At 45.1% G+C, this 26,425-nt stretch overlaps 1 protein-coding gene and 7 non-coding genes across 9 annotated transcripts in view; 1 reads left to right on the top strand and 7 right to left on the bottom strand.

The window, feature by feature from the left end:
• Positions 1-579: 579 nt before the first annotated feature.
• Positions 580-650, bottom strand: trnag-gcc (transfer RNA glycine (anticodon GCC)). The gene has a single exon. It is a non-coding gene; the product is annotated as a tRNA-Gly (tRNA).
• A 1,715-nt stretch (positions 651-2,365) lies between these two features.
• trnag-gcc (transfer RNA glycine (anticodon GCC)) lies at positions 2,366-2,436 on the bottom strand. The gene has a single exon. It is a non-coding gene; the product is annotated as a tRNA-Gly (tRNA).
• A 1,715-nt stretch (positions 2,437-4,151) lies between these two features.
• On the bottom strand, positions 4,152-4,222 carry trnag-gcc (transfer RNA glycine (anticodon GCC)). The gene has a single exon. It is a non-coding gene; the product is annotated as a tRNA-Gly (tRNA).
• A 140-nt stretch (positions 4,223-4,362) lies between these two features.
• Positions 4,363-4,433, bottom strand: trnag-gcc (transfer RNA glycine (anticodon GCC)). The gene has a single exon. It is a non-coding gene; the product is annotated as a tRNA-Gly (tRNA).
• A 2,791-nt stretch (positions 4,434-7,224) lies between these two features.
• Positions 7,225-7,295, bottom strand: trnag-gcc (transfer RNA glycine (anticodon GCC)). Its single transcript has one exon. It is a non-coding gene; the product is annotated as a tRNA-Gly (tRNA).
• A 1,715-nt stretch (positions 7,296-9,010) lies between these two features.
• Positions 9,011-9,081, bottom strand: trnag-gcc (transfer RNA glycine (anticodon GCC)). Its single transcript has one exon. It is a non-coding gene; the product is annotated as a tRNA-Gly (tRNA).
• Positions 9,082-12,083: 3,002 nt separating this feature from the next.
• Positions 12,084-12,154, bottom strand: trnag-gcc (transfer RNA glycine (anticodon GCC)). The gene has a single exon. It is a non-coding gene; the product is annotated as a tRNA-Gly (tRNA).
• A 3,702-nt stretch (positions 12,155-15,856) lies between these two features.
• The window catches only part of LOC145344037 (serine/threonine-protein phosphatase with EF-hands 2-like), a 52,217-nt gene continuing 41,648 nt past the window's right edge, over positions 15,857-26,425 (top strand). For both annotated transcript variants that reach the window (XM_080190786.1, XM_080190778.1), the window contains exon 1: positions 15,857-16,210. The gene's annotated coding sequence lies outside the window, so the exon portion shown is untranslated. The remainder of the gene's footprint in view (positions 16,211-26,425) is intronic.

Below are 26,425 nucleotides of genomic sequence, written 5' to 3'. Positions count from 1 at the left end.
CAGCAGATTTACCTCAGGTCAACAAAGTGTTAATCTCCAATTGGACTGTGCAAAAGAGCAAAGTGAGACTCTGTCTCCACCCATTTCTGATTGAAAACAGCAGGGTGAAGACCCTGGGCATGTTTCACTCCAGGCACGGCACAATTTCAAAGTGCTGTGTTGTTGTTTGTGGCTGCAGTTGATATTGCAATGTGTGCAGAGTATGTTGATGCCTGAGAAGGAGTTGATGGTCAGAAGGGATGTGTGATTTTAAAAGAGAGACAAGTGAAAATGATCAAGTTGTGAGAAGTTTGTTTGAAGTTTGCTGCAGAGAGTGAAGGTGAACGTGTGGTGAAGGGTGAGGAACGTAGATGGCTTTGCGAGAAGTGCGATGAGGAGCGTGGTATGTGAATGTGAGTGTGTGTTTGCAGCTGTTGAGTGCTGTAAGAGAAAGAGGAAGGAAAAGTGAAGCAGATGTTGAAAAGTAGCATGAGGCAAATGGTAAAGATGTTGAGGTGGTTGAAGTGGGTGGGCAGAAAGAATTGCAAAGAAAGAAAGAGTGTGGGCTGAATAGAGAGAGGAATGAAAAAGAAGGAGCTTTGCATTGGCCGGGAATCGAACCCGGGCCTCCCGCGTGGCAGGCGAGAATTCTACCACTGAACCACCAATGCACAGAGGAAGGAAGTTGCTCATTTCTTTCAACCAGTGCTATCACGTGGAAAGAAATGCTGATCATTTGCAGCAGCAGCAAATTCAATGCTGCTAACACACACAGCACCAAGAAAAGCACGGACAAATTAACAACTGCTTGTGCATTGGCCGCGAATCAAACCCAGGCCTCCCGCGTGGCGGGTGAGAATTCTACCACTGAACCACCAATGCTACTCCTGTTCTTCCATCCCCGCGTGCTCTTTCTTTCTTCACACTCAGCAGCATTCAAATATTCTTACTTTGTCCTTTCATTCCCCAAATGCCCACAAATGTGCTCACTCAAATCTCACACGCACAAACCTCTCATGCTGCTCAACACCTTCCATTCATTCATAGCCACATCTCAAACTTTCAACCTTCCTCCAAAACACATGCACTCTGGAATAAACCCCCTCTCACACAGCCTCCTGCTACCAAATATGCCTCTGCTTTCACCCCATCCATCTCAGCACGCTTCAAGCTTACTCCAATCATTTGCACACTGTCTCTTTACTCTCAGTTCACACCACTACAACATCGCCCAGTGCCATTCTGCGACATTTTCCAGTCATGACATTGCTTCAAAGCCGGCACCCAGTGCGACAGCAGGCCAAGCTGCCACTTTCAACCCTTCATGGTATCCAGGTCCTTGCTGCCAAAGAAATTTGCCTTCCACTGTTGTTCTTTTCCAGTCATGTGTGTTATTTCCCCTATTGCTGTGCTAAACATGGTTCGAAGGCCCCAAGTGGCTTTCAAATAAAGGTAAGTGTCACTTCACATCAGCGGCAAGCAATTCTTAATCGCGACCGGTGTTTCGACGATTGTTTTGAAGGCACTGCCAGCCTTGGTGAAATTTCAATTCAGCAATCAGCTATGCATGCCTCTGTATCAAAAGCCCAACAGTACTGCCATAATGCTGTCACATCGTCCGCCCTGGCTCCCTGTGCGTCATGCTGGTCACCATGTTCTCGGACGTATGTCAGGGTTTGTGAGGGAGGGACAGTTGGGGTGAGCCAGCAGGAGCTCATGATGAGAATGGTCAGACTTTTGGAAAGATTGGTGAAGCTGGCACTATTCTACTTCGAGTAGAAGGGGCTCCAAAGAGGAAATAACTTCCCAGCAGATTTACCTCAGGTCAACAAAGTGTTAATCTCCAATTGGACTGTGCAAAAGAGCAAAGTGAGACTCTGTCTCCACCCATTTCTGATTGAAAACAGCAGGGTGAAGACCCTGGGCATGTTTCACTCCAGGCACGGCACAATTTCAAAGTGCTGTGTTGTTGTTTGTGGCTGCAGTTGATATTGCAATGTGTGCAGAGTATGTTGATGCCTGAGAAGGAATTGATGGTCAGAAGGGATGTGTGATTTTAAAAGAGAGACAAGTGAAAATGATCAAGTTGTGAGAAGTTTGTTTGAAGTTTGCTGCAGAGAGTGAAGGTGAACGTGTGGTGAAGGGTGAGGAACGTAGATGGCTTTGCGAGAAGTGCGATGAGGAGCGTGGTATGTGAATGTGAGTGTGTGTTTGCAGCTGTTGAGTGCTGTAAGAGAAAGAGGAAGGAAAAGTGAAGCAGATGTTGAAAAGTAGCATGAGGCAAATGGTAAAGATGTTGAGGTGGTTGAAGTGGGTGGGCAGAAAGAATTGCAAAGAAAGAAAGAGTGTGGGCTGAATAGAGAGAGGAATGAAAAAGAAGGAGCTTTGCATTGGCCGGGAATCGAACCCGGGCCTCCCGCGTGGCAGGCGAGAATTCTACCACTGAACCACCAATGCACAGAGGAAGGAAATTGCTCATTTCTTTCAACCAGTGCTATCACGTGGAAAGAAATGCTGATCATTTGCAGCAGCAGCAAATTCAATGCTGCTAACACACACAGCACCAAGAAAAGCACGGACAAATTAACAACTGCTTGTGCATTGGCCGCGAATCAAACCCAGGCCTCCCGCGTGGCGGGTGAGAATTCTACCACTGAACCACCAATGCTACTCCTGTTCTTCCATCCCCGCGTGCTCTCTCTTTCTTCACACTCAGCAGCATTCAAATATTCTTACTTTGTCCTTTCATTCCCCAAATGCCCACAAATGTGCTCACTCATATCTCACACGCACAAACCTCTCATGCTGCTCAACACCTTCCATTCATTCATAGCCACATCTCAAACTTTCAACCTTCCTCCAAAACACATGCACTCTGGAATAAACCCCCTCTCACACAGCCTCCTGCTACCAAATATGCCTCTGCTTTCACCCCATCCATCTCAGCACACTTCAAACCTACTCCAATCATTTGCACACTGTCTCTTTACTCTCAGTTCACACCACTACAACATCGCCCAGTGCCATTCTGCGACATTTTCCAGTCACGACATTGCTTCAAAGCCGGCACCCAGTGCGACAGCAGGCCAAGCTGCCACTTTCAACCCTTCATGGAATCCAGGTCCTTGCTGTGAAAGAAATTTGCCTTCCACTGTTGTTCTTTTCCAGTCTTGTGTGTTATTTCCCCTATTGCTGTGCTAAACATGGTTCGAAGGCCCCAACTGGCTTTCAAATAAAGGTAAGAGTCACGTCACATCTGCGGCAAGCAATTCTTAATCGTGACCGGTGTTTCGACGATTGTTTCGAAGGCATTGCCAGCCTTGGTGAAATTTCAATTCAGCAATCAGCTATGCATGCCTCTGTATCAAAAGCCCAACAGTACTGCCATAATGCTGTCACATCGTCCGCCCTGGCTCCCTGTGCGTCATGCTGGTCACCATGTTCTCGGACATATGTCAGGGTTTGTGAGGGAGGGACAGTTGGGGTGAGCCAGCAGGAGCTCATGATGAGAATGGTCAGACTTTTGGAAAGATTGGTGAAGCTGGCACTATTCTACTTTGAGTAGAAGGGGCTCCAAAGAGGAGATAACTTCCCAGCACATTTACCTCAGGTCAACAAAGTGTTAATCTCCAATTGGACTGTGCAAAAGAGCAAAGTGAGACTCTGTCTCCACCCATTTCTGATTGAAAACAGCAGGGTGAAGACCCTGGGCATGTTTCACTCCAGGCACGGCACAATTTCAAAGTGCTGTGTTGTTGTTTGTGGCTGCAGTTGATATTGCAATGTGTGCAGAGTATGTTAATGCCGGAGAAGGAATTGATGGTCAGAAGGGATGTGTGATTTTAAAAGAGAGACAAGTGAAAATGATCACGTTGTGAGAAGTTTGTTTGAAGTTTGCTGCAGAGAGTGAAGGTGAACGTGTGGTGAAGGGTGAGGAACGTAGATGGCTTTGCGAGAAGTGCGATGAGGAGCGTGGTATGTGAATGTGAGTGTGTGTTTGCAGCTGTTGAGTGCTGTAAGAGAAAGAGGAAGGAAAAGTGAAGCAGATGTTGAAAAGTAGCATGAGGCAAATGGTAAAGATGTTGAGGTGGTTGAAGTGGGTGGGCAGAAAGAATTGCAAAGAAAGAAAGAGTGTGGGCTGAATAGAGAGAGGAATGAAAAAGAAGGATCTTTGCATTGGCCGGGAATCGAACCCGGGCCTCCCGCGTGGCAGGCGAGAATTCTACCACTGAACCACCAATGCACAGAGGAAGGAAGTTGCTCATTTCTTTCCACCAGTGCTATCACGTGGAAAGAAATGCTGATCGTTTGCAGCAGCAGCAAATTCAATGCTGCTAACACACACAGCAACAAGAAAAGCACGGACAAATTAACAACTGCTCATGCATTGGCCGCGAATCAAACCCAGGCCTCCCGCGTGGCGGGCGAGAATTCTACCACTGAACCACCAATGCTACTCCTGTTCTTCCATCCCCGCGTGCTCTCTCTTTCTTCACACTCAGCAGCATTCAAATATTCTTACTTTGTCCTTTCATTCCCCAAAGAGTAATGAATTGATTGGAGATAGTCAGCATGGTTTTGTGGAGGGTAGGTCGTGCCTTACTAACCTTATTGAGTTTTTTGAAAAAGTGTCCAAAGAGGTGGATGGGGGTAAGGCAGTTGACGTGGTATATATTAACTTTAGTAAGGCGTTTGATAAGGTTCACCATGGAAGGCTTCTGCAGAAAATGCAGATGTATGGGATTGAGGGTGATTTAGGTAATTGGATCATGAATTGGCTGGTAGATAGGAGACAGAGGGTGGTGGTTGATGGTAAGTATTCGTCATGGAGTTTAGTTACGAGTGGTGTGCCTCAGGGATCTGTTTTGGGGCCACTGCTGTTTGTAATTTTTATAAATGATCTGGATGAGGGTATAGTTGGGTGGATTAGTAAATTTGCTGATGACACCAAAGTCGGAGGTGTGGTAGATAGTGAGGAAGGGTGTCATAGTTTACAGGGAGACTTGGACAAGTTGCAGAGCTGGGCCGAGAAGTGGCGGATGGAGTTTAATGCAGAAAAGTGTGAGGTAATTCACTTTGGCAGGAATAACAGATGTGTAGAGTATAGGGCTAACGGTAGGACTCTGAATAGTGTGGATGAACAGAGGGATCTAGGTGTATGTGTACATAGATCCCTGAAAGTTGGGAATCAAGTAGATAGGGTTGTTAGGAAGGCATACGGTGTCTTGGCGTTTATTGGTAGGGGGATTGAATTTAGGAGCCGCAGCGTCATGTTGCAACTGTACAAGACTCTGGTGCATCCGCACTTGGAGTATTGTGTGCAGTTCTGGTCCCCACACTATAGGAAGGATGTGGAGGCTTTGGAGAGGGTGCAGAGGAGGTTTACCAGGATGTTGCCTGGTATGGAGGGGAGGTCCTATGAGGAGAGACTGAGGGATTTGAGGTTGTTTTCGTTAGAAAGAAGGCAGCTAAGAGGGGACCTCATTGAAACATATAAGATGATTAGAGGTTTAGATAGGGTGCACAGTGATAGCCTTTTTCCTAGGATGGAGAAAGCTAGCACGAGGGGGCATAGCTTTCAATTAAGGGGTGGTAGTTATCGGACGGATGTCAGAGGTGGGTTCTTTACCCAGAGGGTGGTGAGGGATTGGAATGCCCTGCCTGCTGCAGTTGTAAATGCACCTAGTTTGGGGGCATTTAAGAGATCCGTGGATAGGTTTATGGATGGAAAGGGATTGGTTCAGGTTAGAGGGTCATTGCTTTTTAACTGGTCGGCGCAACATCATGGGCCGAAGGGCCTGTTCTGTGCTGTAATGTTCTATGTTCTAAATGCCCACAAATGTGCTCACTCAAATCTCACACGCACAAACCTCTCATGCTGCTCAACACCTTCCATTCATTCATAGCCACATCTCAAACTTTCAACCTTCCTCCAAAACACATGCACTCTGCAACAAAGCCCCTCTCACACAGCCTCCTCCTACCAAATATGCCTCTGCTTTCACCCCATCCATCTCAGCACGCTTCAAGCTTACTCCAATCATTTGCACACTGTCTCTTTACTCTCAGTTCACACCACTACAACATCGCCCAGTGCCATTCTGCGACATTTTCCAGTCATGACATTGCTTCAAAGCCGGCACCCAGTGCGACAGCAGGCCAAGCTGCCACTTTCAACCCTTCATGGTATCCAGGTCCTTGCTGCCAAAGAAATTTGCCTTCCACTGTTGTTCTTTTCCAGTCTTGTGTGTTATTTCCCCTATTGCTGTGCTAAACATGGTTCGAAGGCCCCAACTGGCTTTCAAATAAAGGTAAGTGTCACTTCACATCTGCGGCAAGCAATTCTTAATCGCGACCGGTGTTTCGACGATTGTTTCGAAGGCATTGCCAGCCTTGGTGAGATTTCAATTCAGCAATCAGCTATGCATGCCTCTGTATCAAAAGCCCAACAGTACTGCCATAATGCTGTCACATCGTCCGCCCTGGCTCCCTGTGCGTCATGCTGGTCACCATGTTCTCGGACATATGTCAGGGTTTGTGAGGGAGGGACAGTTGGGGTGAGCCAGCAGGAGCTCATGATGAGAATGGTCAGACTTTTGGAAAGATTGGTGAAGCTGGCACTATTGTACTTTGAGTAGAAGGGGCTCCAAAGAGGAGATAACTTCCCAGCAGATTTACCTCAGGTCAACAAAGTGTTAATCTCCAATTGGACTGTGCAAAAGAGCAAAGTGAGACTCTGTCTCCACCCATTTCTGATTGAAAACAGCAGGGTGAAGACCCTGGGCATGTTTCACTCCAGGCACGGCACAATTTCAAAGTGCTGTGTTGTTGTTTGTGGCTGCAGTTGATATTGCAATGTGTGCAGAGTATGTTGATGCCTGAGAAGGAGTTGATGGTCAGAAGGGATGTGTGATTTTAAAAGAGAGACAAGTGAAAATGATCAAGTTGTGAGAAGTTTGTTTGAAGTTTGCTGCAGAGAGTGAAGGTGAACGTGTGGTGAAGGGTGAGGAACGTAGATGGCTTTGCGAGAAGTGCGATGAGGAGCGTGGTATGTGAATGTGAGTGTGTGTTTGCAGCTGTTGAGTGCTGTAAGAGAAAGAGGAAGGAAAAGTGAAGCAGATGTTGAAAAGTAGCATGAGGCAAATGGTAAAGATGTTGAGGTGGTTGAAGTGGGTGGGCAGAAAGAATTGCAAAGAAAGAAAGAGTGTGGGCTGAATAGAGAGAGGAATGAAAAAGAAGGAGCTTTGCATTGGCCGGGAATCGAACCCGGGCCTCCCGCGTGGCAGGCGAGAATTCTACCACTGAACCACCAATGCACAGAGGAAGGAAATTGCTCATTTCTTTCAACCAGTGCTATCACGTGGAAAGAAATGCTGATCATTTGCAGCAGCAGCAAATTCAATGCTGCTAACACACACAGCACCAAGAAAAGCACGGACAAATTAACAACTGCTTGTGCATTGGCCGCGAATCAAACCCAGGCCTCCCGCGTGGCGGGTGAGAATTCTACCACTGAACCACCAATGCTACTCCTGTTCTTCCATCCCCGCGTGCTCTTTCTTTCTTCACACTCAGCAGCATTCAAATATTCTTACTTTGTCCTTTCATTCCCCAAATGCCCACAAATGTGCTCACTCAAATCTCACACGCACAAACCTCTCATGCTGCTCAACACCTTCCATTCATTCATAGCCACATCTCAAACTTTCAACCTTCCTCCAAAACACATGCACTCTGGAATAAACCCCCTCTCACACAGCCTCCTGCTACCAAATATGCCTCTGCTTTCACCCCATCCATCTCAGCACGCTTCAAGCTTACTCCAATCATTTGCACACTGTCTCTTTACTCTCAGTTCACACCACTACAACATCGCCCAGTGCCATTCTGCGACATTTTCCAGTCACGACATTGCTTCAAAGCCGGCACCCAGTGCGACAGCAGGCCAAGCTGCCACTTTCAACCCTTCATGGTATCCAGGTCCTTGCTGCCAAAGAAATTTGCCTTCCACTGTTGTTCTTTTCCAGTCATGTGTGTTATTTCCCCTATTGCTGTGCTAAACATGGTTCGAAGGCCCCAACTGGCTTTCAAATAAAGGTAAGTGTCACTTCACATCAGCGGCAAGCAATTCTTAATCGCGACTGGTGTTTCGACGATTGTTTTGAAGGCACTGCCAGCCTTGGTGAAATTTCAATTCAGCAATCAGCTATGCATGCCTCTGTATCAAAAGCCCAACAGTACTGCCATAATGCTGTCACATCGTCCGCCCTGGCTCCCTGTGCGTCATGCTGGTCACCATGTTCTCGGACGTATGTCAGGGTTTGTGAGGGAGGGACAGTTGGGGTGAGCCAGCAGGAGCTCATGATGAGAATGGTCAGACTTTTGGAAAGATTGGTGAAGCTGGCACTATTCTACTTCGAGTAGAAGGGGCTCCAAAGAGGAAATAACTTCCCAGCAGATTTACCTCAGGTCAACAAAGTGTTAATCTCCAATTGGACTGTGCAAAAGAGCAAAGTGAGACTCTGTCTCCACCCATTTCTGATTGAAAACAGCAGGGTGAAGACCCTGGGCATGTTTCACTCCAGGCACGGCACAATTTCAAAGTGCTGTGTTGTTGTTTGTGGCTGCAGTTGATATTGCAATGTGTGCAGAGTATGTTGATGCCTGAGAAGGAATTGATGGTCAGAAGGGATGTGTGATTTTAAAAGAGAGACAAGTGAAAATGATCAAGTTGTGAGAAGTTTGTTTGAAGTTTGCTGCAGAGAGTGAAGGTGAACGTGTGGTGAAGGGTGAGGAACGTAGATGGCTTTGCGAGAAGTGCGATGAGGAGCGTGGTATGTGAATGTGAGTGTGTGTTTGCAGCTGTTGAGTGCTGTAAGAGAAAGAGGAAGGAAAAGTGAAGCAGATGTTGAAAAGTAGCATGAGGCAAATGGTAAAGATGTTGAGGTGGTTGAAGTGGGTGGGCAGAAAGAATTGCAAAGAAAGAAAGAGTGTGGGCTGAATAGAGAGAGGAATGAAAAAGAAGGAGCTTTGCATTGGCCGGGAATCGAACCCGGGCCTCCCGCGTGGCAGGCGAGAATTCTACCACTGAACCACCAATGCACAGAGGAGGGAAAGTGCTCATTTCTTTCAACCAGTGCTATCACGTGGAAAGAAATGCTGATCATTTGCAGCAGCAGCAAATTCAATGCTGCTAACACACACAGCACCAAGAAAAGCACGGACAAATTAACAACTGCTCGTGCATTGGCCGCGAATCAAACCCAGGCCTCCCGCGTGGCGTGCGAGAATTGTACCACTGAACCACCAATGCTACTCCTGTTCTTCCATCCCCGCGTGCTCTCTCTTTCTTCACACTCAGCAGCATTCAAATATTCTTACTTTGTCCTTTCATTCCCCAAAGAGTAATGAATTGATTGGAGATAGTCAGCACGGTTTTGTGGAGGGTAGGTCGTGCCTTACTAACCTTATTGAGTTTTTTGAGAAAGTGACCAAAGAGGTGGATGGGGGTAAGGCAGTTGACGTGGTATATATGGACTTTAGTAAGGCGTTTGATAAGGTTCACCATGGTAGGCTTCTGCAGAAAATGCAGATGTATGGGATTGAGGGTGATTTAGGTAATTGGATCATGAATTGGCTGGTAGATAGGAGACAGAGGGTGGTGGTTGATGGTAAGTATTCGTCATGGAGTTTAGTTACGAGTGGTGTGCCTCAGGGATCTGTTTTGGGGCCACTGCTGTTTGTAATTTTTATAAATGATCTGGATGAGGGTATAGTTGGGTGGATTAGTAAATTTGCTGATGACACCAAAGTCGGAGGTGTGGTAGATAGTGAGGAAGGGTGTCATAGTTTACAGGGAGACTTGGACAAGTTGCAGAGCTGGGCCGAGAAGTGGCGGATGGAGTTTAATGCAGAAAAGTGTGAGGTAATTCACTTTGGCAGGAATAACAGATGTGTAGAGTATAGGGCTAACGGTAGGACTCTGAATAGTGTGGATGAACAGAGGGATCTAGGTGTATGTGTACATAGATCCCTGAAAGTTGGGAATCAAGTAGATAGGGTTGTTAGGAAGGCATACGGTGTCTTGGCGTTTATTGGTAGGGGGATTGAATTTAGGAGCCGCAGCGTCATGTTGCAACTGTACAAAACTCTGGTGCGGCTGCACTTCGAGTATTGTGTGCAGTTCTGGTCCCCACACTATAGGAAGGATGTGGAGGCTTTGGAGAGGGTGCAGAGGAGGTTTACCAGTATGTTGCCTGGTATGGAGGGGAGGTCCTATGAGGAGAGACTGAGGGATTTGAGGTTGTTTTCGTTAGAAAGAAGGCAGCTAAGAGGGGACCTCATTGAAACATATAAGATGATTAGAGGTTTAGATAGGGTGCACAGTGATAGCCTTTTTCCTAGGATGGAGAAAGCTAGCACGAGGGGGCATAGCTTTCAATTAAGGGGTGGTAGTTATCGGACGGATGTCAGAGGTGGGTTCTTTACCCAGAGGGTGGTGAGGGATTGGAATGCCCTGCCTGCTGCAGTTGTAAATGCACCTAGTTTGGGGGCATTTAAGAGATCCGTGGATAGGTTTATGGATGGAAAGGGATTGGTTCAGGTTAGAGGGTCATTGCTTTTTAACTGGTCGGTGCAACATCATGGGCCGAAGGGCCTGTTCTGTGCTGTAATGTTCTATGTTCTAAATGCCCACAAATGTGCTCACTCAAATCTCACACGCACAAACCTCTCATGCTGCTCAACACCTTCCATTCATTCATAGCCACATCTCAAACTTTCAACCTTCCTCCAAAACACATGCACTCTGGAATAAACCCCCTCTCACACAGCCTCCTGCTACCAAATATGCCTCTGCTTTAACCCCATCCATCTCAGCACGCTTCAAGCTTACTCCAATCATTTGCACACTGTCTCTTTACTCTCAGTTCACACCACTACAACATCGCCCAGTGCCATTCTGCGACATTTTCCAGTCACGACATTGCTTCAAAGCCGGCACCCAGTGCGACAGCAGGCCAAGCTGCCACTTTCAACCCTTCATGGTATCCAGGTCCTTGCTGCCAAAGAAATTTGCCTTCCACTGTTGTTCTTTTCCAGTCATGTGTGTTATTTCCCCTATTGCTGTGCTAAACATGGTTCGAAGGCCCCAACTGGCTTTCAAATAAAGGTAAGTGTCACTTCACATCTGTGGCAAGCAATTCTTAATCGCGACTGGTGTTTCAACAATTGTTTCGAAGGCATTGCCAGCCTTGGTGAGATTTCAATTCAGCAATCAGCTATGCATGCCTCTGTATCAAAAGCCCAACAGTACTGCCATAATGCTGTCACATCGTCCGCCCTGGCTCCCTGTGCGTCATGCTGGTCACCATGTTCTCGGACGTATGTCAGGGTTTGTGAGGGAGGGACAGTTGGGGTGAGCCAGCAGGAGCTCATGATGAGAATGGTCAGACTTTTGGAAAGATTGGTGAAGCTGGCACTATTCTACTTCGAGTAGAAGGGGCTCCAAAGAGGAGATAACTTCCCAGCAGATTTACCTCAGGTCAACAAAGTGTTAATCTCCAATTGGACTGTGCAAAAGAGCAAAGTGAGACTCTGTCTCCACCCATTTCTGATTGAAAACAGCAGGGTGAAGACCCTGGGCATGTTTCACTCCAGGCACGGCACAATTTCAAAGTGCTGTGTTGTTGTTTGTGGCTGCAGTTGATATTGCAATGTGTGCAGAGTATGTTGATGCCTGAGAAGGAGTTGATGGTCAGAAGGGATGTGTGATTTTAAAAGAGAGACAAGTGAAAATGATCAAGTTGTGAGAAGTTTGTTTGAAGTTTGCTGCAGAGAGTGAAGGTGAACGTGTGTTGAAGGGTGAGGAACGTAGATGGCTTTGCGAGAAGTGCGATGAGGAGCGTGGTATGTGAATGTGAGTGTGTGTTTGCAGCTGTTGAGTGCTGTAAGAGAAAGAGGAAGGAAAAGTGAAGCAGATGTTGAAAAGTAGCATGAGGCAAATGGTAAAGATGTTGAGGTGGTTGAAGTGGGTGGGCAGAAAGAATTGCAAAGAAAGAAAGAGTGTGGGCTGAATAGAGAGAGGAATGAAAAAGAAGGATCTTTGCATTGGCCGGGAATCGAACCCGGGCCTCCCGCGTGGCAGGCGAGAATTCTACCACTGAACCACCAATGCACAGAGGAGAGAAAGTGCTCATTTCTTTCAACCAGTGCTATCACGTGGAAAGAAATGCTGATCATTTGCAGCAGCAGCAAATTCAATGCTGCTAACACACACAGCAACAAGAAAAGCACGGACAAATTAACAACTGCTCGTGCATTGGCCGCAAATCAAACCCAGGCCTCCTGCGTGGTGGGCGAGAATTCTACCACTGAACCACCAATGCAATATGTATCAAAGAATTTTCGATATCTTTATTTCTTTCACTCCTGAACATTTCTACAATCATTTCTTCATTTGATTTAACAATTCACCTCAATTTACAAATGGCATTTTTACTTCAATTTCAATTTTAAAACACCTCAGTGCATTTCATATTCTTCTACTAATGGAAAACACATTCCATACTTCAAGTCATTTTACATACATTTCCACATCTGTCATTTCATTCCATTTCAAAAATCTTGCGCAATCACTTTCACAAAGTACACACAAGCATTTTCTTGCTTCTACACAAAATGCCAAACGCTTCTATAAAAGGCACAAACGCCTTACTCAACCAGTCAGCCACTCATCATCGCTTCAATTATAAGCTCATTTGGACACCTACACATTTTGATTTTCACACAATACAACAACCCCTCACTACATTGCAAAATTAACTTGCTACTATTGCTGATACACATCTGATCAACAAGCTGCACACTCAGTCAGCTCTGCCACCACTCAGAAGGAACTTTGTTTCCACAACAGCATTCACTTCAGCCTGAGGCCTTTAGATAGGGGCGGGGCGGGGGGGGAAGGTAGTAAAACACAACTTTGGCACCATCTAGAGGTTGAAAGGCTTTGCTGCCTCTGATGCCTCACATCTTTCTTTCTTGACACATCGCAAGGAATTCAATTTCATTCATTTAGGATGAAAGGGAATTTCAGCAAGTCCCATTCCTAAAATCATTCCATCTTACAAAATAACATACTTTATCACATAGAATGACACATAGCTCCATACCATACATTCAAAAAATCAACATGCCATATTATTCCCATGCTTTCACATTTACAGGGCAGCAACGTGCCATTTGCCTGGTCTATGTTAGTGCTAATGCTCAACAAAATGCATCACATCCTTTCTGACTGCAACACATGCATGGTTTAATACCATGCAGATTGATGTGAGGATTAAAAGGCAACAAAACAATGCTGATGTTGCAAACCAAAAGAGTAAAATGTCATGAAATTGCTTGATTCTACCTCAAGCAGAGATGAGTTCCTGGAGAAAAGCAGATCCTTCCCTTTCCAATAGCGAGATGCAACCTTCCAGAAGTTAACATATCAGATTCCCTTGCTCTGCCCCTTCACCCTGTTGGTACCAATGGCTCTGCTCAGAATCTCAATGCCTTTAAAACCCATTGTTTGCAACCATCTACCCCAACCTTGTGCAATGTTTTTCACTGAGAAATTTATCCTTTCTCCTCTTCCAGTTGCCGCCATCAAAAGAAATGCACCCAACAAAGATGAATTGTAAGTATTATAGTAGCAAGAACAGGGAGGGGAATTAATGTTTGGCATTGCAATGGCCAGGATTCAAACCCAGACCTCCCATGTGGCAGGCAAGAATTCTACCACTGAAGAACCAAAGCTGCTGTTCTGTCAGCAACATTCTGCTTTCTGCTTCTCCCACTGAGCAACATGGCAATTTTCCAGCTCAGTCCGTTCATTCCTCAAATCTTACCAATTATATCACTGTAACCTCAGACACAAGGTTGCACAAAACACTTATGCTCCTGCTTGCTGAGAAGGAAGCGGAGGAGCGTGGTATTCGAAGGTGAGTGTGTGTTTGCAGCTGTTGAGTGTTGTAAGGAAAAGTGAAGCAGATGTTGAAAAGTAGCATGAAGCAAATGGTAAAGAGGTTGAGGTGGTTGGGCAGAAAGAATTGCAAAGAAAGAAAGAGTGTGGGCGGAATAGAGAGAGGAATGAAAAAGAAGGAGCTTTGCATTGGCCGGGAATCGAACCCAAGCCTCAAAGAACAAAGAACAACACAGCACGGGAAACAGGCCCTTCGGCCCAACGAACCCACACCGCCATTTTAACATTATGAGTGCCCTCTTCTACCCATGACCTTTGTCTACACCTATTGGGGAAGATTGAGGGAAGACTAATTTAAGAACAATTTGTTACACCAGTCAGCCTAAGAGCGCGTTTTAGGGGTGTGGGAGGAAACCGGAGTACCTGGAAAAAACCCACGCAATCACGGGGAGAATGTGCAAACTCCTGCAGACACTGGCCCAAATCCATGTATCTGCACAGCAAACAGTGATGGGCAAGAATTCTACCACTGAACCACCAATGCACAGAGCAGGGAAAACTGCTCATTTCTTTCAACCAATGCTATGACGTGCAAAGAATTGTTGATGATTTGCAGCAGCAAATTCAATGCTGCTAACACACACAACAAGAAAAGCACAAATTAACGACTGGTCGTGCATTGGCCGGGAATCGAATCTTGGTTTCCTGCATGGCAGGTGTGAATTCTTCCCCTCATCCAGCAATGGTGCTTTTTGTTTTTTTCCAGAATCATTGTCATAGCAGAAATGGGAGGATCTGAGTGCCTCGCTGAAAAGCGGTTGCATGTTCATTTTTCAAAGGGCAGTTGCTTGGAGCTGGTGAGGAGGTGCTCTCTCTCTCTCATTCTCTATCTCCCCCTGTCCAACATCTTTCTCGGCGCTCCAAAGCTATTATGTCAAAGCAAGTCCGTCTATGTCGGCAACTTTCTTTCAGGAGGAATTTTAGTTGATAAGAAAGATATTGCTTAAGTGGAACAGATTTGTATTCGGTTAAAGAGTTTGTTTCTTTTTATGTTTCAAGATTTTCCCACGGTTAAATGTTAAAGTCATTGATGTTTTTCAGACATATATTTGAACTGTATTATGAATAAGGCTTGTTTTGATAAAAAAAAACCCTAATCTGTCAGTGGAATCACTCTGGAATCAAACCACCCTTCCCTCACATTTAAGTCAAATAGAAAATATATTTGGGGTCGACTCTGCGTTCATACTATACCTTGGAGTTTCTGATCTGACACCCTAACATTCTCCTCATAAGAAGGTTGATATTTAAATAATACTTGTTAATAGAGGCTAAGACTGTCTTTGATTTATTTTTGTCCTTTGTATTGGGACACTGAAAAGTATAGTTTTTTGTGCGCAGGTTAAACATACCATTCATTGAGTATCAAAGTAGTCAATGGTGATTCGAGGGGAAAGCTGTTTGGAATTAATGTTGATATGTGAAATTTTTGAAGACACTTTTGCATGCCTTCATTTGTCCGTACAGTGTTCCCTCTGAACTTTAGTCCCTTGGGTACTGTATTTGTGTGTTTTTCACATCATTGGTAAACAATTCTGAAGCCACGTGAGCTACTTAGTCAAGCTTATGATGTAGCCAAGGATGCTTCCTAACTTTCATCAGTCAAAGCACGAGAAATAAACTAAACACAAAAGGTCTGCGGCAGCTCGGGAGAGATTTTGGATCCATCTCTTCCCTGAGTGTTGGCACAGGTCACGTCAAGTTTCACAAGCTCAGACCTGTACCGGAGCTATTGCTCTTGGCAGGAGGTTTAAATTAAAAAGAAAACCTTCTATAATCCAAATCCACTTGAGCATGTTAGCTCAATTAAACTAGTCACATGGGGACTTGAAGTCACTTTGAGCTGCTTACAGCAAGTGCCATAGTGCTGTGTGTATCTCAGCCTGTCATCAGGAGAACAGGAGAATATAACGATTTTGGAATGAGAACACTTGCTTAACTGTTCGCGGAAAAAACTACTTGGAATCTGAACTCACCTTTGCTGTGACTTTTCGATACTATGAAACAGATTTTACTTGTTCTGGCATCCAGTGCGACGAGTTGCTAAGACATTTATTTCACACTGGGGAGAGCCATCGTAAAATTGTTTTGAATGGTGATCAGTGTTAAATAAGGCATGGCACTGTGAATAAGCGGGATCGCAGAGGACTTGTGGAGAATCACACCAGGGTCGCGACTGGTAAATTCACAGCAAACGGTCACCAGGTAAGAAAGTTATCTTCCCATCACTGTCATTTCTTATCGCTGGCCTGCAGCTGCAACTAGACGTGAATAAACAGCCATTCAGCTTAATAAGGCTTAATGTAATGGAGTTTATTTCTGTGGCAGATGGGAGGTCACTGAACTTGGTTCTTTGATATCACAGAGAAAGTGCTCCAGCACCAGTTCCAATGACTCATGTCCAGTAACGTCTTCACCTCTCGTACTGCTAAAAATCCATGTGGGTGTTAAATATAAAATGTGGAATTTGTGCTGCATTTATTATTCCCGCTTTGGTACAGTGGAAGATATAAAGTCAATTTTAAAATGTTGATTGGTTTTGCCACTATCTAACATGATAAGCACCCGCACAAGCACAGCTAACCACTCAATGCTTTGCTCACCGATTTTATCGCCTACATTTTAAGTCAGTCTGGAACTAGTGTACATTGCTTTTTTTAAAAAAAGCTATGCATCCTCCTGCTTTTTTTACTGTCGCAATATTTCACCATTTCCTAATCTCCTGGGCTACATGCTTCTTTTTAATAGAATCATAGAATCCCTACAGTGCAGAAGGAGACCATTCAGCCCATCGCACCAACCACAATCCCACCCAGATCCTATCCCCAAAACTCCACATATTTAACCTGGTAAGTCCCTGACACTACAAGGTCAATTTAGCATGGCCAGTCAACCTAACCTGCACATCTTTCATCTGTGGGAGGAAACTACAGCACTCAGAGGAAACCCATGGGGACAACACGCAAGTTCCACACAGACAGTAACCCAAGCCGGGAATCAAACCCGGGTCCCTGACACTATGAAGCAGCAGTGCTACTTACTGTGCCAACTCTCTCTCTCTCTCTTCCCCCAACCCCACCCCTGTTTTTATCAAAAGTGCCCCCACTTCTCACCTCCAACCTCCACCGCAACTTCCAGACAGGCACCAATGGTTCTCTTGATCAAAGACCAGGCAGACTGATGGGAGATGGCAATCCCTGACTTTACCCTTTCTTCACACAGAACCACAGTCATGAGTAGGAACGGAGCAGAGCGGGGGATTTGAACCACGTGGGATTTTTCCATCCGCGCTCGCTGCCAAAACTGGAAAATCCTATCTGAGGTCAACAGATCTTTGCATGGTCCAATTCCCATGGCAGGCGGGATGGGAAAAGTTCAGTCTTGTGATGCCACACATTGTTGCTGCAATACATAAAAGCTAATTTTAACCCAGTGAACATCAGGCAGTTAAAATTTGGGGGGTGGAGGGAGGTGGGGAGACGGGAATAACCCTCAGCTCCTGCACTCAATGACTGTTCACTTCCTTCGGCTTTCCCCCACGCAACCAGCACTCTCACCCACCTGCAACAAGGCTGCAAAGTGTCAATAATCAGAGCCTGCATTTTCTCCCACCCTGCTCCTTGCCTTCTTGGAGAACCTTCTCCATTCCTCCTGCTGTCCCAACCCTGACTCACTGCTGCAGTATATTCAGTACTGGGGTGTATCGCAAGAGCTGACTCCACAGAGAGAATGAGGGCTCTCCCATCTTGAGACACCCGTCTCAAGGAATCAGGAGGTTGTGGTGGTGAGGGGGAGGCTGATGAGGGGGGATGTTGATGGGGGGGAGGCTGATGTGGGAAGGGGGGGCCAGCATTCCTCCACAGTAGCCTATGGCCACCTCCAGGCAGCTGACCTACTCCAGATGCAGTGGTGGCCCCCAGGCTGACTGGGATATTCTAATAAGCTTGAATAGGCCTTTGAATGCCTTTAATTGGCTACCTACTGTCGGCAGTCACCCCTGCCTATCTAGATCTTGGCTCCAGAAGATGGCACAGGGATGGGTTGATGCCATGATTTCGGCTGAATGTTCACACCCATCCACCTCTGTGCTTGCCCCTATCTGAGGTGAAGATTGTGCCCCATCTTCTTCTCAATTCTCTATGTGACCCCCTCCCATTGGGTTTGTGCCTCTCTCACCAAAACTAGCCTAACCAAAGTGACTGTGGCCATGGGACGTAATCCCTTATCCTCCTGATTAAGATTTTGCTCTCACTTGTGGAACTATTTATTTTCTGCCCTCATCATCAGATAGCAAGGTATCAGGGTCCGGTGCCAATGATTAAATCACATGATTCGAAGATCTGCCAGTTGAAACACAATGCTACTGTCAGTCTATTTTATTGCACTGTACAGGGAGCTATAATGAGCCATAACTTCCTCAGAGAGACAATCAACATTGGATTGCCACTCTGTGCACAATTACTTGTATGAAATTGTTTCTGTGCCAGCCTCACCCAACCTTCTGACTCTGACTGGGTGCGATCAGGCAGTGCAGCAGTCCTCGAGGCCCAGGGTCAAAGTGCAGCAGAGGAGAATCGAAGGAGGAGATGCCCCCTTTATTAGGACACTAGCCAAGTTGAAATGTCCATTGAAGTTGATAGGTCAGGGAGAAGGTAAGCATTTAAGGTAAATGAATATGATTGTGGGGGGGTTGGGGGGGAGCGGGGGCAGGTAGGCGTGTCGGATATGGGGTTTGTCAGACATTTATTTGAACCTGTGGGGGGTGGGGAAGAGTAGAGTTTAGGGGTGGGGATGAGGGGGAATAGGGTTCAGGCCAGGCCTGCTGGGGCTTTGGGAAAAGCCTGAACAGGGTGGGTGGTCAGTGTCGGATTGGGTCTGTGTCGGGGTGCAGGTCAGTTCAGGGGGTTTTCAGAAAAACTGGACCAGTAATTGAGCGAAGTCGGAGCTCCCGTCTAATTCTCTCCCTCCTGAAAACTTAGACCGTGCCTACTGTTTTGACGATGATTCCATTCTGCAGTCGGCAGAGTTTTTAAAAGAACGAATTCAATCCCACAGCAGCTTCCTGAAAGAGGAAGAAATAGCAGTCCCAGCTTTTTAAACCACCTGTACCCTGGAAATAAAGATTCTACCCACAAGCAGTGAAGACCAAGTTACAAACTGTAAATCCCATTCTTTTTACAAACTCTAATTTGATCAAGTCTATCCTCTCCTAATCTATAAGACATATTTGTGTGTGTGAGCTTCAATTGTGTGTGTGTGTGCATGTGCAAAAGGTGAAGCACATTTTATTCATTTATTTAGCTCTGTTTAAGTATAAACAAATCTAACCTCCTTCTATGCAAAACTCAAGAAAATGTCTCTGACTATTTCTTTATTGATGTGGAGATGCTGATGTTGGACTGGGGTAAACACAGTAAGAAGTCTCACAACACCAAGTTAACGTCCAACAGGTTTGAGGAGGAACTTCTTCACTCAAAGGGTGGTGAATCTCTGGAATTCTCTGCCCGTTGAAGTGGTGGAGGCTGCCTCGCTAAATATTTTTAAGACGCGGGTTGATGGGTTTTTGATAAGAGAGGGGATTAAGGGTTATGGGGAGAGGGCGGGAATGTGGAACTGAGCCACAACAGATCAGCCATGATCTTATTGAATGGCGGGGCAGGCTCGAAGGGCTAGATGGCCTACTCCTGCTCCTATTTCTTATGTTCTTATGTTCTTATTTGGTAGCAAATGCCACTAGCTTTTGGAGCACTGATGAAGGAGCAGTGCTCTGAAAGCAAGTGGCATTTGCTACCAAATAAACCTGTTGGACTTTAACTGTGTGTTATGAGACTTCTTACTGTAGTTCTTTATTATCATAGCACATAAACAGTTAAGTATATACTAAATAGCCAAGGACATCCTTATCCAAAACAAACAAAACATTGCAGTCAAATGTGGGGAAGGAAAAGAGGGGAGTGCATTGACCCCATCTAACCTATCAATACTGTGTGTGAAATATAGGCTGGGATTCCCCATTCTCAGCAGAATTCTCTGTCCCACTGGTGACGCAGTCCCTCATATGGGTTTCCTGGTGGTACGTGGGGCTTCAGTGGGAATTCATGACAGTGGTGGGACAAAGGATCCTGCCACCAGCAACCACCACGCTGCCTCCCACCCGGCTGCCTCGCGCAGCTGACAAAATTGCTGAGGGGAGACCAGTGAATCTCACCCAGAAAATTAATACAGTACAGCAATAATTAAATAAACTTACACTTGGAAGTGAAAGAAAAGGGAAGCAGGGAGAAGAAATAAAAGGGAAGGGAGAAAGATGAAAGGGCAACAAATAAACCCCAACAAATAAGGAGAAAATCCACAACCATCACCGGATGAATGATAATTCACATGCTGTAATGTATACAACCTAATGAGGGTCAGTCTCTGAAAGGAGAAAGCTGTCATTCCTCAGAATAATCCAGGAAAGGTTGCCACGATACATAAGATGTGTGGGTTTGAGATTCTGTGTAAGGTCACGTATTCAATTAGTGAAAGAGTGTGGAACAGAATCGGAAGGTGTGACGGGATCAAGAAGGCAAGAAAGTAAGAGTGGAGTGGCAAACTGACTCTGATTATCAGTCCATGGAAGTTCAGGACCACCCATTGTTGCTTTGCATCGAAAACACTTGCTTTGCCAGGCAGTATAGCTCAAATCTGTGATATACATGGAACACAGTATGGTTCAATGTGTAATACTGATGTACAATCATGGCTGTATTGCATTAGAAAGTATAAATTGGTTTTACCTGTATAGAAGATGTGTTACATCACTTAGCTTTACAGAAACAGTAGAATGCGAAGAATAAAACAGCAGGGAAAAGGGAGGAGAGTTTGGGCAGTGTAGCACTCATTTATTTGACTCTACTCATCTTCCTCATTCTTGAAAACTGGTCCAGGTGCAGTGAAGTCAAAGATGAAAGGTTTTGCATTCATAAACCTAATGACCACTGACAGAATGCAGAGCAGACAGATTACAATATCAATTACAATAATCAGATGCACACAGTACTTTCAGCCATTCAGCCCAAGTGATCCATGCTGGTGTTTATGACCCCCATGAGTCTCATAGATCATAGAATACCTACAGTGCAGAAGGAGGCCATTCAGCCCATCAAGTCTGCACTGACCACAATCCCACCCAGGCCCTATTCCCATAAACCCACATATTTAGCCTGACAATTCCCTGACACTAGGGTCAATTGAGCCTGACCAATCCACCTAACTTGCTCATCTTTGGACTGTGGGAGGAAACCGGAGCACCCAGAAGAAACCCACGCAGACACGGGGAGAATGTGCAAAATCCCAACAGACAGTGACCTGAGGCTGGAATTGAATCCCAGTCCCTGGCGTTGTGAGGCAGCAGTGCTAACCAATGGGTCATCATGCCACCCTATCTCCTCCTGCCTCTCTTCAACTAACCCGACCAGCAGAACCTTTGATTCTTTCCTCACATGTCGGGCAGATAAGTGGCAGATGAAATTTAATGCAGAGGAGTGTGAAGTTTCATTCTGGTCGAAAGATGGAGACAAAGGGTGAGATTCTCTGGTTTCTTCTCAGTGTTTATTTCGGTGGCAGGAGGCAGTGCACGTTTCGCTGACAATGGGTTCGTCTGCTTATTAGAAGCAGTATAGAGTGCATGTGCGGCAACACGGACTGGGTCGAGTTTGCACTTTGTCCCCCTGCCTCCATGGGTTTTCTCCGGGTGCTCCGGTTTCCTCCCACAGTCCAAAGATTTGCAAGTTAGGTGGATTGGTGATATGAAATTGCCCCTTAGTGTCCCAAGATGTGTAGGTTAGAGGATTAATGGGGTAAATAGGTACGGTTACAAGGATAGGGCCTCAGTAAAATGCTCTGTTGGAGAGTGGTGACAGCTCAATGGGATTAATGGTCTCCTTCTGCACTATTGGGAATACATGATTTAATGAAAAGCAAGGAAGTTGTGTTAAACTTCCAGTTGTAAATGCCACACTTTAGGAAAACCATAATGGCATTAAAAAGAGTGCTGAACAGAGAATGGTTCCAATGATGAGTAACTTCAGTTAGGACAATCGATTGGAGAAGTTGGGACCATTTTTCTTGTAGAAGAGAATGTTGACAGGAGAATTGACAGAGCTGTTGAAAATCCTGAGGGGTTTAGACAGAGTAGATTGTGGCAAAAGGATTGAGAGGATTCAGATAAAAGGTAATTGGCAAAAGAAGCCATGTTGACATGAGGAAAATATTTTTTGCACATGAATTAGTTAGGATTTGGAATGCACTGCTTAAGAGTATGGGGGAGACAGATTCAATCCCTAGAGGGAACTGGATTATTATCAGAAAAGGAAGAATGAGCAGGACTATTGAGAGAAGGACGGGGAATAGCACAAGGTGAATTGATCCTTCAGAGAGCTTGCACATACACAACAGGCCGATTGGCCCCCTTCTGTGCTGTAACCATTCTGTGATTCTGGGTTAATTCAGCTTCCTTTACATCTATGTTATTTACCTCAACTATTCCTTGTGGTAGCTCACTGTGCAAGACTGATTTGATGTCAGTATTGCCAATTTTGAACTCTACACTCCAGCCAATGCCCCATCTTAACTTTGCATAGCTAAACACGACATTAAATAGTACAAAGGTCACACCACTAGTGCTATTTAAAGTGATCATGAATTTCTAAATAATTTCTTCTGGCTGTGCAATAATATGTATATTTAAAGCTTTCCTGTACTTGGTTAATGTTTGAATTCTTTACGGGGTGTAATCTGGCTGGTACTGATGTTTATTTAAAAGCTCATGGTTAAGCAGTTGATTCCGGACCTGGGTGCCTGGAGTGCCTGTATGCAGAGTGTGGTTTGTTTTGAGAATTGAACATGACTTGGAGAATAAAGAGAGGCCACACTGATCAGGCTGCAAGAAGGGGGAGGAAGAAGAGGAGGTTTAAAGATTCTCAGCAAGAGGTTGTATTCACTGGGGGTCTTTAGGGAGCAATTATCACACCTCAATTTTAGGAAGGACCAATGCTCGAAATGTGTTTACTTCACAAAAAAGTCTATAACTGAAGTCTGTCAACTGCTACCACCACAACTGTGACCTCAAAACGGAGCAAGGTCAGCATTGCCTTTGATTATCAAGGTAAGTGTGGGCTTTTAATTTTTATTATTCTGTTTCCTTCAAAATTGATGCTGGAGGTATGAATAATGTCTCCTGGTTTGCAGCGTTCTGCCATAGAAGGGAGATCACTTGGGTTTTCTACACTTTTACAAATGGTGAGGACACATGTCAGGACTTGTACTTCCTTTCCCCATTCCTCAATTGATCCTAACTGTTATTTTTAGTTATAAAAGGGAAGGTATTAATTCCCTTTCTGTACTTAACCGTTAAAGTGCTGATTGCACAGACCATAAGACATAGGAGCAGAATTAGGTCACTCAGCCCATTGAGTCTGCTCTGCCATTCAGTCACGGCTGATTTTTTTTCTCATCCCCATTCTCCTGCCTTTTCCCCATAACCCCTGATCCCCTTATTAAACAAGAACCTATCTATCTCTATCTTAAAGACACTCAATGACCTGGCCTCTACAACCTTTTATGGCAAAGAGTTCCACAGATTCACCACTCTCTGGCCGAAAAAAATCCTCCTCGTCTCTGTTTTAAAGAATCGTCCCTTTAGCCTGAGATTGTGCCCTCTGGTTCTAGTTTTTCTTACTAGTGGAGACATCTTCTCTGCATCCAGTTTATCCAGGCCTCTCAGTATCCTCTAAGTTTCAAAAAGATTCCCCCCTCATCCTTCTGAACTCCAATGAGTACAGATCCAGAGTCCTCAACCATTCCTCATACGACAAGCTCTTCGTTGCGGGGAGAAACCTGGGAAGAAACCAATCTGACAGGTTTTTCTGAGTTTTAACAATGGGGCTAGTTTTTATTGAGTTAAAAACCCACTCAGGTAGATATCAAGATATTACAAAAGGAAATTGTGCATTCCAACCTTCATACCACACACACATGAGTGTACAAAGTTCCAAGTTCTACAGTAGGAGGTTACATATGCCCAAATTATAATTCTTTGATAAAAGGCAAAAAATAGAGTTGACTGTTTGAGTCCTTCGTTGGTATCCATGGCTGAGGTTGTATTTTACTCTGGGTGGCCCTCTCAAGTGGAGCTGAGACCAATGTAAAGTCCAGTTTCTGGAGACAATCTCTTTTTTTAAATGTAATCCATCTTATCCAAAAGTTGGTGATATTGCACCTGTGGTTCCTGTTGATGGGAATTCGCTATCTCTGTGTTGGATTTCAAACTGTCCCAGCCCCGTCCACTGCAGGGACCAGAGAGCTACTGGCTAATCAGATTGGCTGGCAGCATTAAGGTGGGACTTCCTCCTGATTGAGGGGTGGAAGTCCCATCTCCTACCAATTAATGCATGTTGGAGTGTGAACTAGCTGCAGAGCAGGCAGTGTAGGAGTGGGGGAGTTGAGGGGGTAAAAGGGGGTCCCTGCTAACTCTTCAGATGGTGAGAAGGGAAACCCAGCCTGGCCCAAGTTACAGTGTCCCCTCATCCTCACTATCCCCTTGATCTAACTCCACTGCCTGGGAAAGTTCCATTTCTAAGTATCTGTCACAAAGAATCAAGAACAGGGACAAGATTTTCAATACAACCCACAACGTGTTTCACAGTAGCAGAGGTGGCTCACCATTGGCTGATGGCGGGATCACCGCTGTTGTCAACAGGGTTTCCCGTTGAATGCACCCCTCACAGCAGGTGTGCGATGTCATTGGGACCACAAGATCCCATTGGTGTGAATGGTCAGAAACATCCGGCCTAGATGTTACAAAGATAGAAAAAAGACTAAACTATCGGTATCTGTAACATGAAACATTCATAACAAAGTGAACAATTTGATGTTGCACATTAAAGTAAACAAATATATCCTGATGGCCATGATGGAGACGTGGCTGCAGGATGACAAGACTTGGGTCCTGACTATTGAGGGGAATATGACATTCAAGAAGAATAGAAAGCTAGATAAAGATGGAAGGGTAGCATTGTTAATCAAGTATGGCATTGGTGAAATAGTTAGAGATGACCTTGGTTCAGGAGATCAGGATGTAGAATCAGTTTGGGAGATGGGGAATAGTAGGAGAAAGAAATCACTAGTGGGAGTGGTGTACAGGCCCCCTACTGGTAACCATAATGTTGGATGAAATATACAAGAAGAAATATTGAGTGCTTGTGATAAAGGAACAACAATAATCATGGGTGATTTTAATCTACATATAAACCGGAAAAATCAGATTGACAGTAGTAGCCTCAATGAGGAGCTCTTAGAATGCTTTTGAGATAGTTTCTTGGAACAGCATGTTGGAACCAGCCAGAGGGCAGGTTATGTTAGATTTGGTATTGTGACAGGATTAATTAATGACCTTAGAGAAAAGGCACCCCTAGTAATGACAAGCACAATATGATTGAATTTTACATCCAGGTTGAAAGGGAGAAGAATGAATCTAAGATTAGTATTTTAAACTTAAATAAGGGCAACTATGTGGGCAGCAGGCCATGACAAATCATAACCATGGTCCAGTGAATGCTGTAGGACTTCTCCACAGAATGGTTCAGGCAGTGGAATGATAACTAGTGCACCCCAGTGTTTGCTTGATGATGTTTTGTGTGATAGAATGGGTCTCATCACATGCATTCTGTTCCTCTGGAAATGGACTCTACCCAGGAATCATGAGCCAAGCAGCCAGCAGATTGTCTTCATCACCCAGTAGCCAACCTCTGGTTTGACATGGTGACAGATGGAATAACAGACTGGCACAGAATGAATGCATCAATGAATGTGAGGATAGTGAGCATTTGCATGCTTGATGTGCCAGGCATGCCTGCACACTGACTACACATTCGCTTGTAATCTGGGTACTCCTGTGTTTAAATTTGGCACCCTCAAAGCCACATGTGTGCAATCCATGTCATGTACGCCATGGGAAACCAGCTATATTGGCAAAGCCTCATGCTCCCTCCACCCTGGTCATTGAGAGCACAATATATTCCCTTCTCCTGGCATTAAGGAGCATTAGCAGTGCCCTCTGTGCATCCTCCCAATGCCAACCAGTGGCCTGGGCAACTATATTGGATTTCCCAGTTTCTTTCACTTGAATCGTGTTCTGTTCCCATAATACAGAATATTTAGTACTTCTGACTGTAATTTAGGTTCACTGAGCAATTAACTCTCGGCGAGTTCTCAGTGTCTCATTGATCTACAATCCAATTCAGGCAGAGGTGATTAAGTTAAACAATTTAATCAACGTTGCTAAGATACAGTTGGAAAGTTGGCCTGTATAATTAAGAAACAAACTGACTTGCTGCTGTGGAATCGAAAATAATTTGTAAGCATTTCCAAAACAGCAGC

The sequence above is a fragment of the Carcharhinus amblyrhynchos genome, chromosome 1 (assembly GCF_965287045.1).
Source record: "Carcharhinus amblyrhynchos chromosome 1, sCarAmb.v2.hapA, whole genome shotgun sequence".
Taxonomy (NCBI): Eukaryota; Metazoa; Chordata; class Chondrichthyes; order Carcharhiniformes; family Carcharhinidae; genus Carcharhinus; species Carcharhinus amblyrhynchos.
This window is presented reverse-complemented; position numbering and strand designations above follow the sequence as displayed.